Here is a 14,131-nt window from a genome sequence, read left to right as displayed (position 1 = left end):
GTTTAGGTTGCATCTCCCCTTTTCTGATCGCTTTAAGTTGTAATATTCTCTCCCTCCATATTCTCTGGGATTATTTTAAATTCTTCCTACATATCAGAAATTCACTTTGAAGTAGTCACCTCTGTCACAACATATTTCTTTTTTTTTTAAGTTTATTTATTTATTTTGATGGTGGCATGTGGGGGGCAGAGAGAGAGAGAGGGAGAGAGGATCATGGGCAGGCTCCATGCTGTCAGCACAGAGCCTGATGTGGGCCTTGAACTCACAAACCATGAGATCATGCAACTGAGCCACCCAGGTGCCCCTGTTACAACCTAATTAAATCTAATTAATTATATTTTCTATGTCACAGAAATCAAAATAAATCCTATATCACAGGAAATACATATCACAGATATATATCTCTATATTTTTATCTACATATGTGTCTATATATCTTTGATATAGAAAATATAATTAATTAGCGTTAAGTGGTGTTGGGTCGTTGGCTTGTTTTCTTGACTCTAAAAACTCCCTTTTCATTTATTTTTGTTTGAACATCTATCTCATCTCTGAAGTCATCTGGATTAGATCCTTCGTCTTTCTTTGGCGTGTGGTGCCCCTTTGTCTCTCATATTATCATCAACCTCATCATCTTCTCTTTTTGTAACATATTTTCAAGCTCTCCCTGGCCTTTTTCATGCCTAAGGGGAGCAGCTCTGTCTAGCGTTCTTTTCTTTGTATTGATACAATGTGGGTAAATTCTTTTTTTTTTTTTTTGGTGTTTATTTAGTTTTGAGACAAAGACAGAGCATGAGTGGGGGAGGGGCAGAGAGAGAGGGAGACACAGAATCCCAAGCAGGGTCCAGGCTCTAAGCTGTCAGCACAGAGCCCAATCCAGGGCTCAAATTCATCAACAGCGAGATCATGACCTGAGTGAAGTTGGACACTCAGCTGACTGAGCCACCCAGGTGCCCCTAATGTGGGTAAATTCTTTTCAAGTCCTGTCTGAGAATTGTCTTTCCCTCGAAAGGTGAAGTTCAGGTGGGTTTTTCTGTAACCTAAAGACCAGAGAAGGGAGAAGAGGGGTCAGCAGTTTGAGAAAACCCTCAGCCAGCATTACGTGTGGCCTTGGTTTGCAGTTGGATTCTATCCTGTCACCTTGGGTTTTGTGAAACCATGTTTCCCACCAAATCCCACAGATAATTTTGTATAGAAACAGCCTCACGGCATTGTTTTATCCGTTAAGCTTCTCAGTCAGTGCTCCTTGTAAAGGGTGGAAACAGGGAATTATTACTTCTATCCAAAAGACAAACAGAAAACTGAAAGATCAGAAACAAGGATTTGTTAATGGATGTCATTAAAATGTCACATTATGCCAAATGTTTTCATTGTTAAGTTTGATATTAGTAAAAAGAAAAGAAAAAAGAAAAGAAAAAAGAAAAGAAAAGAAAAGAAAAGAAAAGAAAAGAAAAGAAAAGAAAAGAAAGTTCACTATACTTGAAGGGAACTGCACGCTCAACTTTCTCATTTTGTAAAGATTCTTGAGCTTGAATGATAATTATGAATCAGTCATTACAATTTTTAAATGGAATAAAGTACTTGAAACAAAAATAGTTCTAAAAGCAAAAAGGTGAAAGAATTTCCCAAAAGAATGTATGGGCAAAAATTATGTTTAAAGGGGGATGCGGGTGAATTTTAACACATTTGTTATCCTGGAGTGGAGATTCCAAAGATAAGAGTGTCTCTGAGCTGCAGGCATCATAAATGTCCCACCCAGTATTCTTGGGTTGCAGGTACTTTCTCTGTTCGGTCAAAAGACCCTGGATCCTCTGCTTCAGTCAGAAAGTTACGTGGTGTCATTCCCTTACCCAGCTTCTCCTTTCTGATGCCAGCAGCCATTTCTACATTGTCCCAAGCAAGCCAGGGAAAAGAAATGGCAAATATGTTGTACTTAGGGTGGCCCTGAATCTTTTGAAAGCCTGTCCTGTAGTTTTTTTTTTTTTAATTTTTTTTTTTAAAGTCTTTTTCAACGTTTATTTATTTTTGGGACAGAGAGAGACAGAGCATGAGCGGGGGAGGGGCAGAGAGAGGGAGACACAGAATCGGAAACAGGCTCCAGGCTCTGAGCCATCAGCCCAGAGCCCGACGCGGGGCTCGAACTCCCGGACCGCGAGATCGTGACCTGGCTGAAGTCGGACGCTTAACCGACTACGCCACCCAGGCGCCCCCTGTCCTGTAGTTTTAACACATTATGGGTCCTGTCTCCCTGTGGGAACTAGGACTTAATTGTGTTTGTTTGTTTGGTTGCTATTTATTTATTTATTTATTTATTTATTTATTTATTTATTTTTGAGAGAGAAAGAGAGAGAATGGGAGCGTGAACGGGGGCATGTGGGGGCACAGAGAGAAGGAGACAGAATCAGAGCAGGCTCCAGGCTCTGAGCTGTCAGCACAGCTCAAACTCAGGAACCATGAGATCATGACCCGAGCCAAAGTCAGAGGCTTAACCAACTGAGCCACCCAGGTTCCCCAGGAATTAATTGCTTTAATCTTCAAGCAGCCAAGGCACCGTAATATGACTCCAGTGCCTGCCATTTATAGGCACCACCGCAGGCAGCAAGAATTGAAGAAGGACCTCGGAGTGAAATCTGTGCTTTTGCCACACTTTTTGCATGCTGGGCAAGAGGACACTCCACGTGGGCTCTCTTTTCCTGTTCTGGCAGGATAGCGGAGCGTGGTGCTGGGGCTTCCAGAGGCAGAGGTGGCAGGGGTCCTGGCGACAGCGCCTGTGGTGCAGGGCCCGCGGGGGCGGGGGTGAGGGGGGATGTCCCGCAGCACCTGCACGCGGAGATAAGGAGATCCCGCTTGCCAGCGGTTCAGCGATGTGCACGGGTGTTGTTCCAGACTGCCTAGCAGCCAGTCTCATTCTCCGGCTGGCTTCCCTACAGCTGCTGTGGGTTTCCTTTAGGAAAAAAACTTCCTTCTTGAACGGGCTCAGAGACTGGCTGCACTCAGATTTGGGCGCCTGCGATAAGGGTCCATCATGTGAGGAGGACCAGGTCCTCCTGGTTCTCTGCGTGCTGCCTTCCCTACCTGCTGCAGCCTATTTCTCTTCCCTTTGTATTTTCTCCGGTTGTCATTACTCTTCATTGCTCTAGACAATTGGCTTAGGCTAGGGCTGTCAGATTTACAAAATAAAAATACAGGCTGCACCACAGATCGTGTGACTCGATTACAGGAAATGTCCAGGTGGACGAGTGGTTACAGAATGTGGATTCGTGTTTGCCTAGGGCTGGGGGTGAGCATGTGAATGGGTCCTCGCTTACCTTCCAGCGATGATAATGTTCTAAACAGAAGTTGTGGTGATCGTTGCACAGCTCTGCAAATATATTAGAAACCATTAAATAGTATACTTTAACTGGGTGAATTCTTGTATATGAATTATTACTCAATAAAGACATCAAAAAATTAAGAACCTAGTTAAATGGGAGTTTCAGATAAACAAGAAATAATTTTTAGTACATCCCATATAATATTTGGACTATACTAAAAATTATTTCTTGTTTCTCTGAAACTTCCATTTAATTGGGTGTCCTGTATTTTCTCTGGAAAACCTACTCTAGATAGATAGTTAGGTGTCCTTGCCTTCCTATCCCACTTCACTTCAAGTAAGGATTACCAGAATGCAAGCCCCAGAACCTGTTTTATTTGTTATTTTTATTTTTTAAATTCGGGCTTTTAGCTGCACCAAACAAAATCATGTGGACTCTGGAAACTTGTGTCTTATTATTTCAGTGGCCACCAGTCTTTCCTTTCTATGGCTGTTGTTTTAATTCCCTGAGGATCTGGTTTAACCATACTCATGGGTTTTTTTCGCACAACCTCTTTCCACCTTCCTCAGTATTAGTGTTTGTAGGGCTGAAAAAATCCCCAAGCTCTTTATCTAATGTATCTCTTATATGTCACTAATATAACTGATTGGAGGAATGTGGTTTTGTTCACTGGTCTAATTGATCTCCCTATCACTTTTATCTAAACTACACAGTCTTGTGTAGTTTGCTGGCATAGTTCATAATCGTGGGCCTTCTTTGCCAAAGGGCCACCCTCTGCCACATGGTGGAAGGTGAGCTGATCGCTTGCACCCTGCAGAAACTGACCCCCCAAATAGAGAGATATCAACAGTATTTTATCTTTCAAACTCACTAATCAGATAACTCACCTCTTGACGGTGGGAAGGGTTGAGTTCAGGACTGTGCAGAGGGCCCCCAGATTACTGTCATGAACATTGTTTCATGTGAAAACATAAAGCTAGAGAAATAGAGATTTTTCTTTTCTTTTTTTTTTAATGTTTATTTATTTTGAGAGAGAGAGAGAGAGAGAGAAAGCACGTGCCAGTAGAGGAGGGGCAAAGAGAGGAAGACACAGAACCCAAAGCAGGCTCCAGGCTCCGGGCTGTCAGCACAAAGCCTGACACACGGGTTGAACTCACAAACCACCAGATCATGACCTGAGCTGAAGTCGGACGCTCAACTGACTGAGCCACTCAGATGCCCCAAGAAATAGAGATTTTCTTGGAATTATAGGGACAAAAGGGGCTAAAATAAATCCAGAGAAAGATATATACTAGGAGCCCATTTTTGTACATATGTGTAAATACATAAATCTTTGAAACTAGAGGAATTTCTGCTAGGTTGCCTTTAGGGAAATTGGGTGAGGGTATGGCATTGCAGAATATTAGTTTTGAATTAAAAAAAAAAACAAGGATAGGGGAAACTTTTAATGATTTTTAATTTGAGAAGGTGTAAATGTGGGTTTCTTTTTAATATTTTATGCAATAGATTCTTGTACAATGAAGTATCCTTTCCCAGCAGTGCCAAACATCCATGTTCTTGCTTCTCTTCCCGTTCCAGTTTGTGGCCTCAGAGGTGCTTACAGGCTAGTGCCATTGGCCTCAGTTGGTCCATCTCTTAGGCATGCTGGGTGAAGAAACCATAGGGCTATCAGAAGATTTAGAAATCGATAGTCAATTCTCATGCTGTCTGCGTAAGCTTCGTCCTCTTTGGTGGTTACTGATAGATTGAAGCTTTTTCTAAGTTCCCAGTTCATGGACCCCACCTCATCCTGCTGTGGGCAGCCTCATTCCAGGTTTACCCCTCTTGCCCCCTGCATGTGGGTTTCAGAAAGGAGGGATTCTCCCTTCCTCATGGTAGCAGGTGGGTTAACTCAATTTGACAAATGCCTTCTCTCTGTCGTGGAAACAAAGTACCATCCATCCGATTTCATGAGTTGAGTCTTCTAGGGAAAGATCTACCAGGCAGATTGATCTGGGAAGCCCAGAAAGACTCCCTATGAGTACTGTTTAGGCTTCCGGATGGAAGCCTGTTGCCTTTTCCCTTCCTTTTTTTTTTTTTATCCTAATTCAGAACAGTTGCAATTTATGTTCAGTTGGGAAAACAAAAAAGAATTCACTAAATGAGAGAACATGGGTGTGAGCATACTCATGTTGCTTCTGTGATGGATATACAGAAGACCTCTGAGACTGCAGACAAATCATAGCTCTGGGTCTCCATCTCCTCACCTATAAAACAAGGGGTTTGGTTAAATGGCGTCGAAGGGCCCTTCCAACTGTAACATCTGCAAATTCCATGAAGCTGTATCTCAAGGGGCTTGGCCTCTGATACCTTAGCCCTTGGCAACTGCTCAGAGGGGCCTCGGTGTACTGTTGAGACAATATCGGGTGACATGCTGTCCCTATCTAGACCCCGCCATTGCTCTGACCAGCTTTGATGGTGTGCCCCAACTTAGAAGTTGTCCCACGCCTGAGCTCTGCTCAGCATTTTTTTTTACGAAGACTATTTGAGTGTTTCTGTTATACATCCTGGTTGCCATGCAAACTTGGCTCGCAGAAGCCTGAAACAAACCCCAAACACCTCCTTACATACTTGCTTTATGACATTTTATTTGAATGCCAATATAACAAGTTTATAGTAAATGGAGGATATGGCAGGAGACTAAAATAACACCATAGTCTTTGAACGCTCTAATCTGAGCTTAATAATTTTAAGATTTTTAGACATTTGTAACTCAACCTATGGGCATAATCTAGTAGTAATGGTACTTGGGTAAAGATGTTATGCATGGAGCTCAAAAAGATTGTACTGGATCAAATAACACAGTGGTTCCAAAGGAAACTAAATCTTTTTAAAACCCTCAAACATCAGTTTAAACTGTTAAGTTTAATTTTATTTTAAATTCATGTTAAAGTAATTGCATCAAGCTGGGATTAGGTACCGTCTCTGACTCTCCTCTACCGAGTTAACCATTTCACGCATTAGAAATATACATAAGTTATTTAAAAGGGGAGGAGATTCAAAGTAGGCTGGAGGCTTCTGTCTACTGCGGTGTTGCATAAGCGATACCCCCAGGTGCTTCTCCAGCGTGGGACATCAGTCACCTATTTCTCCGTCTGTTGGAAAACAGAGCGTGCATCAGAGTGAATCGCTGAGTGGGGAGACCGCAAAACAGTTCTCAAGTCCTTGGACAAAGGGACATTTTAGCCAGTACCCTGCTCATTGTGAGTGTTCAAAGTTGGTTTAATGATGTTCTTGAGGCAATAATTCTTTGAGGGTGTGGCCTGATAGAGTAGAGAGAGCACTGGGCCTGGAGTCACCCAGACCAGGCTTGCAGGGCCTGCTCAGCCAGTCTCTAACATCCTAACTCTAGAAAGTATCTCTCTCTTAGTTTTAGTATTCCAAAACATAAAATTAGGGTGTTAATAAAATCTCAAGGGTCCTGTCAAAACCTGATGTTCTGAGCTTTTCCATTAAGCAAAACCCTTTGGAGGTGAGCGAGCCGCAGGGCAGCCGTCCACAGGGAGCCTTGTAGAGTGGCTATTTCCCTTACTCCTTTTTGTTTTCCTGTGCCACCAGCTCGGCCACATCAGGGAGTGGCCAGGAAGTGCCCAAGTGCTCTGACTTGGGCAGTCTCTGGCTGCTGTGGGGCCAGTATCCATGCCATTAGGTGGGAAAAACGGAAACAAGGAAGGCCTATAATTCAGCTTTTTCTTGACAAACGGTCCTCCAGCTTCCCATCTTAGAGGCAGGCACAGCACCCGTAGGAAGGGCTAGGAGGCTAAAAGGAGGAGCTGCTGCTGAGTTTGTTAGAGCCCGTGAGAGCAGACCAGCAAGAAGAGGGCATATGCAGGCAACCCTCAGGTAGGACTCACCAAGGCCGGCTCTGAGCGGACAGAGTGCAGCCAACAGAGAGTGAGGCCAGGAATGCAGGAGAGCAAATCAGGGCTGATGGCGGGGAATAGCCCAAGTCGGAAGAGAAGGGTACTTCCTGACCTGGGCCATTTGGGACCAGAATCCCATTCTTTCCCAGGCATCGACTTCTGTTGGTCCCATGGCACAATATAGACATGAGGGAGCTCGCAGAAGGGGGTCAGAACATGATGTTTACGCCTCAGGATCCCAAGTTCTGAGTAAGTGTCTACCTGTGCTGGACAGAGATCATTCCTTGGTAGCCAAGAAGAATTTCCACATAACTTCCTTTAGTGCTTATAAGCAGTGAATCACAGGAACTTACCCCCGAAACCCAGAGCACAGTGTATACACTGTATGTTAGCCAATTTGACAATAAATTGTATAAATAAATAAGTAAATAAAATAAAATAAAATAAAATTTTAGTGCCTACATGTGATCTTGGAGGCACTTAGCCACTCTGAGACTTCTGCATCACATAGAATCCAAAATATTTGATTTTCTTTTTTAAACACAAACATAAGGATTTGAATTGGTAACTTTTTTCATTCTGTGGCCCTCCACTTAATTTTCCCAAATAACTTTTCTTCTGCTAAACATTGAGCAGAGTCACCTCTAGCATGGCTTCAATATTTTATTTTTTTGGATTTATAAAATCTAGAAGAAATGGAATAGAAGTCTGATCTCAATTTCCTTGTTATGAATGGGGATTTTAATATATAAATGCATCAACAACAAGATTAAAAATTTTTTAAGATATATGATATTTCAACAAATGGCATATATTTCATGTATCTATATAGCTAAAGCTTTTTTGACAGGAAAAACATAAAATTATTAACATAGGGTTTGTTTAGATTTTTATAACCAAGTGTAATCACCTATTTAAGTTAAACTCTTATTCCTTTGTTAAAATAGTTAATACTTATCCCACATATTATGTATTTGGATTTCTTTTGTGTGTGTGTGGACTCTGTTCTAAATTTAAACATAACTTGGGGTACCTGGGTGGCTTGATCAGTTAAGCGTCTGACTTAGGCTCAGGTCATGATCTCGCGGTCTGTGAGTTCGAGCCCCGTGTCATGCTCTGTGCTGACAGCTCAGAGCCTGGAGCCTGCTTCCAATTCTGTGTCTCCCCCTCTCTGCCCCTCCCTCACTCATGCTCTGTCTCTCTCTGTCTCTCAATAATAAATGAATGTTAAAAATTTTTTTTTAATTTAAACATAACTATTCAACTTTTTACTGATAATAATAAGATATGATTTAGTAATACTGATAATATTGATAGAGTACATTTAAAAACTTTTTTTAATGTTTATTTATTTATGAGACAGAGAGAGGGAGTAGGGGAGGGGCAGAGAGAGGGACAGAGGGTCTGAAGTAGGCTCTGAGCTGACAGCAGCAAGCCCAATGCGGGGCTCAAACTCACGAACTGCCAGATCATGACCTGAGCCGAAGTTGGATGCTTAATTGATTAAGCCATCCAGGTGCCCCATATGCTTGGATTTCTTATGAGCTTGTTTGAATTTCTCTTCACAGTGTAGGGATCCAGGCTTAGATAACACTGCCTTGTATTTCCTATAATGAGACACAAGACCACACTTAAACAATGATTATTTTTGCAATGGACTTGTAGATTTGATTAATTTTATTCCTTACTGTAGAGATTAGCTGTTTTAGGGTCTTTACGTATTTTATACATCCTCTATAGAATATAATTCTAGACTGTTCTAGAAGAAGGAGACTATTCCTCCTGAAAAAGCACAACAAATGTTTCAGGGAACAATGCCACCTGACACCTTGGCACTTTGTAAATTAAACAGCTGTTAGTAAGGTCAGCTTTGGGTGCCTGGCGTGTTTCTGGGGGGAAGGGGAAAGTCCTCTGCCCTCAGAGAACTTTAAGTCCAATTAGGAAAATATGAAGAAATCAAGAAACAGTTAAAAGTATGTTTGGGCTACATAACATCCCCAGAAGTAAACCGTGCCCCTGCAGAAGGGTGGGGGGGGGGGGTAACGTTTATTTCTCCAGGCCCTAAAAGGCCAGCTTTGCAACTTCCCTCATTTTCTTCCAACTATTAACATTTTCCAGGAAATAAGACAAATTAAGCAGGAAGTTATGATGGTTAATTTCATGTGTCAGCTTGACTGGCCACAGGGTGCCCAGATATTTGGTCAAACATTATTGTGAGTATGTCTGTGAGGATGTTTCTGAATGAGATTAAAATTTGAATTCTTAGGCTAGGTAAAGCAGATTGCCCTGCCCAATGTGGGTGGGTCTCAGCCTGTCAGTTGAAGAGCTGAACAGAACAGAAAGGTTGAGTAAAAGGAACCCCCCCCCCGCCCCCCGCCCCCCGCCTCCTGTCTGACTGAGCTGGGACACTGGGTGGGCTTCTCCAGCCTTTGGACTTGAGCTGAAACATTGGTTCTTCTTGAGTCTGCAGCTTGCCAGCTTTCGGGTCGGAATGTAGACCATCCGTGTGTCGCCCTGGTTCTCTGGCCTTTGGCCTCAGACTGAAACTAAACATCAGCTCCTGGGTCTCCAGCTCACCAACTGCAGATCTGGGGACTTCTCAGCCTCCATAATCATACGAGCCAATTCCTTATCCTGAAACTACATATACACAAACCTACATATGCATAACACATACATGTATTTATGTATATGTGTGCATATCTTCTATTGGTTCTTTTCCTCCGCAGAACCCTAACACAGGGGTCTCATCCTTTAGTTTATCAATGTACAAAGCACATTTTAGGCAGCTGCCCAAAGAGAAAGAAAATTAGAGGGACAGAAGAGTATCTCTCATTGCAATTAGGCGACCAATTCCAGTGTGGACTGAGCCTTTCCAGTTTTTCCAGCTTTTCCAGCCTTCCCAGCTCTGATAGTTCCCTCATTCCTCCCTAAGCCCTTGCTGTCTCCAATTGTCATTGTGTAAAGAATGTGACCATTCCTGGGGGCTTGGGTCAGCTGCCATCTGCAGCCTCACCAAGTGCTGTTCGGACCTCCCTCGTCTTCTCCACCACGTGAAAGCGGCTGGAGGCTCTGCAATGAAGGCCTCCGACTGACTTTGAAAAGCACTGCTCCTGTTTCTCCCACCCCTTTGAGGCCACGTATGTCCCATTCTAGTGCAGTCCTCCCCTTACATTCCCTACCTCGCTTTCCCAAAACCTTATTGAAGGGCAGTGTTGTAGGGGTGCACACACCACCAAGTTCTCCTGGCCTCCCAACACCCTAGCAGACTCTCGTCTTCACTGACAAATCCTCCCAGCTGACAGCATCCTTCCTGGGGACCTTGGGTTCCTCAGGCCCTTAAAGGCTCACTTCTGGGGTTAGGGAGCCAGTGGCTCTCAGACAGTGGGACACAGCATCCAGGAGAGACACATTACATGCCGCAGGCACTGAGTTTGCACAGCAAGCCAGAAGTACTAGGATTTATGGAGAAACTGTCAGTTACAGAAGAGATGAGTCCCACCAGTTCAAAGAACTCACTTGGTCAACCGGGGTAAATCTAGGTTTGGAAAAGCCTGAAGCTTGTCTGATTTGGGAAGCCCTCTTAAAAAAAGAAAAAGAAAAAGAATCCAAAATTACAAAAACAAAATTAGATATGAAAGTGATATTTATTTGGAATAAGAAAAAAGAAACAAAAATTACATGTTTTTAAAAAACTGACAAATACCAGGGTGCCTGGGTGGCTCAGTTGGTTAAGCATCCGACTTCGGTTCAGGTCACGATCTCACCATTTGAGTTCAAGCCTTGCATCAGGCTCTGAGCCTGGAGCCTGCTTCAGAGTCTATGTCTCCCTCTCTCTCCTCCCCTCCCCAACTTATGCTCTGTTTCCCTCTCAAAAATAAAGAAACCTTTAAAAAATTATAAAAAAAAACCTGACAAATACAACATGGATCACAAAATCCAGAAAAATAACAATTTTTAATAATTGCCTGATACATCTGCATAGTGGATTATCCCAACATTTTTGGCTACGTACTCTTTGATGACTTTTTCATAGAAGAAAAATTTTGATAGAGAATAAAAAGATAACATAGTCTTTCTTCTAACATGATGGGCCAAAATTTACTTTATACCATTTACAGTTTAGGCAACTTTATTTTAGTTTTATAGCTTGCTATTGGTAATACTATAAATTTTTAAGGTTTAAGAAAACCTCCATCAGTGTGCCTCATATAAGAGTTAAAAGTTGAAAAAAAAGTTCCCACAGACTAGCTTCTAGCTCCAATTATGTGGTTTGGTTTGTTTGTTTGCACTACCTCCATCTTTCGGGAGGGGACCCCTTGGAACTCATGCATATCCTGTTAGCACCTCTCGTCTTCACCTTCATGGTACAGTAGCTGGTCATTCGGCAAAGTGGGCATAGGAAGCCACCTGTCCGTGAGGGGAAGTGGGTGATAGAAAGTAAAAATGGAAAGAAACAGCAATCTTAACTAATCTCACTTAAATATCTTGCTTTTCAAAAATTTACAAAAACATGTGATGAGACTGTACATTGCTCGACTGCTGCTAAGACCGTGGAAAAGCCCTGGACAAATGAGGGGCCTGATGCTTCATCTTTGCCAGCTTCACGGCAAATCTCTCTCTCTGGACAGTCCAGCGAGTGATGGCCTCAGACCCTGCTCTCGGGCTTCTTAGGAGTTATTCCTTATTTGCAGTCTGCTTTCCTGAGTCAGATGTCACCTTGTCCAGGAAGACCCTCCTTGAATGCCCAAGACCAAGCTAGGTGCCCACCCTGTGTCCTCCAATAACACCTTGTGCAATAGCACCTCTTTTGTAATACCCGCCATGCTGCTTTGCCACGCCTGTCTGTCTCCCCCAGTCGACTAGAAACTTTAGTAAGGACGAGGATTATGCCTTCCTCACCACCATGTCTCTGGTGCCTCCCAGCGTCTGGTACTCAGTGAAATTTGTGAGCTATACACTGAATGAATGAAAGAATCAACGGTTTCCCTTGTTGTCCACATACCAATGACCCATCTTTTGTTTTCAGGCCCCCTTGGGGAATACTATGGCAGTGACTACTCATTCAACTCAAAGTTGACCTCCATCTCTGGAATTCATTCTTCCCAAATTTGTTTGACCCTTTGCAACCAGCCCCTGCCTCCTGCTGTCACCCCCTTCCTGTAGGCAGCCGGGGTTCATGAACTAAAAATATCTACAGCGCTTCCCTTCTGACGCCATCTTTTGCTCTCGTGCACTCTGTATTCTGCACACTATTTTCACGTATGTGTCATAAAGATCCCTCCTGTAAACTTGGCAAGGTAGTATGGCAGGGGTATTTTGTTCTGTATCACAGAAGAAAAGAAGCAGGAGGAGGAGGAAGAGAAGGAAGGGGAGAAGGAGAAGGATGAGGCAAAGAAAACAAGGGAGGACAAAGACGAAGGAAAAGTAGGAGGAGCAGGAGGAAGAAAGGATCAGGGGAGGAGGAAAGGAGGAGAGAAGAAGGAGGAGGAGGGAGGGGTGGAGAACTCAGAGCTATGAAAGGATCTAGCCAACATCGCGAAGGGACCTAGAATCATACGTGAGCTTTATAAATCCCAGTCCAGGGCTCTTTGCACTACACTGTCTTTTTAAGATAATGCAAAGGAATACCACACTGGGAACCACTTGTCTTCAGAGCTTTAAGAGAGAGTCCTGGAAGCCAAAATGGTAGATGAAGCTTTTTAGAGGAGATGGGATTTAAGTGGAGCCTTAAAGTTTGGATTCCCAGGGCAACAGGGACAGCAAACACTTGGGGACCGTTAGAACCCCTGCTAGGCATTCCTGCCATCTGCACCCAGTACCTTTCCTTTGCAAGAGTAGAAACTCACAATCACATCAGCATAGCAAACTAGCCAGTGTGCAAAATGCACTTTGAGTGACCAGATGGCTAAACTGTGTGCAACTTGTCTTTGCACAGGAACAATGAGTCAATAATGGGGACATTCCAGTTATTATGTGTGGCTATGGCAAGTACTGAGTGTGCAGGTTGCTCATTGCCCTTGGCCCTTCCTTTCTTCTACACATCAGTGTACAGCAGTAGCCTGCCTGCATTTTGCAAAGGAAGATGGAGAAACACAATCTGCAAGGACAGTTGAGGCCCCCACAGGAACATAGAATTGCCTCAAAGTACAAGGGCTCATGAACAGTTTACATCCCCTTTGGAAATCCCCCTAAACTCTCTGCCTCACTAGTTTCCTGGTACAAGATCTAATAAATCTGTACACTCAGCTTAAACTTAGTGCCAGCCCTCATAATGGAACGATTACATGTGTTTTGTGTGTCAGAGACCTGACAGAAAGATTATCCGGCATAGTGAAGCAATCGTTGGGGTTTTGGCAGGGGAAGAAGGAGATAAATATGTGTCCAGGGGAGAAAAATGGCAGCTCATGGATTTGCCGCCTCAATGTCATTCAATCATTCAGCAAAAATGTATTAAGTTTAGGTCAACACACATTTATCAAGTGCTTCCTATGTGACAGGCATTGTGTTACGTCCTGCGAGCACAGAGGTGCGCAAGACACATCATTTATCCTTGGAGCTTGTGGAGAAGCCCATCAGAAGAGACAGGCATGTAGGAGGTGATTTCAGTATAATGTGCTAAGTGCAATGACAGAGGTTGTAACAGGAATGATGGCAGTAGAGAGGACGTTACTCAGCTCAGCCTGGGGTATCGGAGGAAGCTTCAGCAGGGGTCTGGAGGGATGAGTTGGATGAAAGGGGAGGAGAGTCCCAAGCACAGGAAACGACTTGAACAAAAGTGCAGGAGTGCAAAATATCCTAGCACACATGTGAGTTTGGAAGGACAGAAGAGAGAGGGATGGACATAAAGGGACCAAGTAGAAGAAGTGCATTGTAACTAGACCAGGAAAGAAAAGATTGATGATGGCTGTAAGG

At 43.4% G+C, this 14,131-nt stretch overlaps 1 long non-coding RNA gene across 1 annotated transcript in view; it reads left to right on the top strand.

The window, feature by feature from the left end:
- LOC121044156 (uncharacterized) overlaps positions 1–12,422 on the top strand; it is a 64,153-nt gene extending 51,731 nt beyond the window's left edge. Inside the window, exon 4 of the long non-coding RNA XR_005797170.1 lies at positions 12,246–12,422. This is a non-coding gene — a long non-coding RNA (uncharacterized LOC121044156). The remainder of the gene's footprint in view (positions 1–12,245) is intronic.
- The last annotated feature ends 1,709 nt before the right edge of the window (positions 12,423–14,131 follow it).

Source organism: Herpailurus yagouaroundi, unplaced genomic scaffold (genome assembly GCF_014898765.1).
Source record: "Herpailurus yagouaroundi ecotype Mexico unplaced genomic scaffold, PumYag 188, whole genome shotgun sequence".
Classification (NCBI taxonomy): Eukaryota; Metazoa; Chordata; class Mammalia; order Carnivora; family Felidae; genus Herpailurus; species Herpailurus yagouaroundi.
The sequence above is the reverse complement of the archived record's forward strand: the minus strand, read 5'-3'. Positions and strand labels throughout refer to the sequence as shown.